This window comes from Otolemur garnettii, unplaced genomic scaffold, assembly GCF_000181295.1.
Source record: "Otolemur garnettii isolate 467f Iridium unplaced genomic scaffold, OtoGar3 scaffold00094, whole genome shotgun sequence".
In the NCBI taxonomy this organism is placed as follows: Eukaryota; Metazoa; Chordata; class Mammalia; order Primates; family Galagidae; genus Otolemur; species Otolemur garnettii.
Genome location: NW_003852489.1, coordinates 2970984 through 2973003, shown reverse-complemented (window position 1 = coordinate 2973003; position 2020 = coordinate 2970984). Strand labels below are relative to the sequence as shown.

Genomic DNA, 2020 nt, shown 5'->3' with positions numbered 1-2020 from the left:
CTCTTGGGCTCAAGCAATTCTCTTGCCTCAGCCTCCCAAGTAGCTGGGACTACAGGCACCTGCCACAATACCTGGCTATTTTTGTAGTTGTTGTTGTTGCGTAGCAGGCTCAAGCCAGGTTTGAACCCACCAGCCCCAGTGCAGGTGGCCAGCACCTGTAGTTTAGTGGGTAGGGCACGAGCCACATACAGTGAGGCTGACAGGTTCGAACTCAGCCCAAGCTAGCTAAGACAACAATGACAACCACAAAAACAAACAAACAAAAACTAGCTGGGCATTGTGGCGGGCACCTGTAGTCCCAGCTAGTTGGAAGGCTGAGGCAAGAGAATCACTTGAGCCCTAGAGTTTGAGGTTATTGAGCTGTGACGCCACAGCACTCTACCCAGGGTGACAGCTTGAGACTGTCTCCAAAAAAAAAAAAGAAAAAATGCTAATGACAGTCAATTACGGTTTTCTTTGCCTTGATTTACATCACTTCTTGATACAAATTCTCTTTCCTTTATCTTTTGACTTTTGTCTTTTATCTTGTGTTAATTTTCTATTTTGAAAGTAGATAGGACATAATTTCCATGCATCTCAAGCTCTTTTGAGTAAGCCTAACCTTTAGATCCTCATGAAATAAGTTACACATAATAAAATCATATTGAATAATGGTGTTTAAAAAGTCACATCATGCCAGGTGCAGGGCTCACTGAGCCTGTAACCCTAATACTGGGAGGCTGAATTGGGAGGTTTTCTTGAGGTCAAGAGTTGGAGACCGACCTGAGCAAAGCAAGACCCAGACACTACAGAGAGAAAGAAAGAGAGAAAGAGGGAGGGAGGGAAGGAAGAAAGGGATGAGAGGGAGGGAGGGAAGGAAGAAAGGGATGAGAGGAAGGGAGGGAAAGAAAGAAAGACAAATTAGCTGGGCATTGTGGCAGGAAGGTGAAGCAGGAGGATTGCTTAAGCTTAGGAGTTTGAGGGTGCTTTGAGCTAGGCAGAGGCTGTGGCACTCTAGCCCAGGCAACAAAGCAAGAATCTGTCTCAAACAAAAACAAAATAAAAAAGAAACTTAAGCTGAGATAGTCTAAGTCTTTGGAACCGTATTCCATGGTAAAGTTTTATAACATTACCAGGAGTGTGACAAGGGTGAGGAGTTAGGACCTGGTAACATACAGAAAGAAGTCTCATCCTCCTTTGACCAAGTTATCAAGGAGACAACTTGCTGGGTCTGCTGCTACCCTCATTAGATATCCCTTCCAGGTGCTCACTCTTGATGTCTATGGTATAATTAATTGGCAGAGAATACAAGCACTCTAGGATTTTTCACAGGTCTTGCTCCTTACCTCCTAGATGACATCTTTTTGTGGTTCTGTTACCTCACTGGCCTACCTTGTTAATACCTATACCTTGGACAATGGAGTTTCAAACATGAATGAAAAGAATTTACTTGCAAGCTATAATGGGATTTTTTTTTTTTCTGCAGTTTTTGGCCAGGTTTGGGTTTGAACCGACCACCTCTGGTATATGGGGCCAGCGCCCTACTCCTTGAGCCACAGGTGCCACCCTGTCATGGGACTTTTTGCCAGTATTTGACCTATCTTTTGTATTTGTCTCTAATCTTACAGCCATCAACAACTGTGGGTTTGCTAGTAGAGCTCCGATATATACTTCTTGGATAGAGTGCTGGTTCATGCTACAAAAAGAGGGAAGTATGAACCGAGAAAACAACTTGTTTTTCCAGAAGGTCACCTTTAAGAAGACGTGGTTGTAACTTCAAAGTGTTAATTTGAAGATATGGGGCAGGGACAGTGACATTTCTATGGTTCCAGATGCACAGAATTATGGGAGAGAATGTTGATTTCTATGCAGTGTGGTGTACTTTTTAATCAATATTTAATCTTGAGAAAATGGGAAAATAAAACCCTCACATCTTACTACACATAATGGAAGTCAAATAGTTGAAATATAAAGAGGCGGATGTCAATGGTGAACTAAAACTGAAAACAAGCAAAGGAATATATTGTGGTCAAAAAAACAC

At 42.4% G+C, this 2020-nt stretch overlaps 1 pseudogene; it reads left to right on the top strand.

The window, feature by feature from the left end:
* Positions 1-1753, top strand: part of LOC111727099 — a 3722-nt pseudogene extending 1969 nt beyond the window's left edge.
* The last annotated feature ends 267 nt before the right edge of the window (positions 1754-2020 follow it).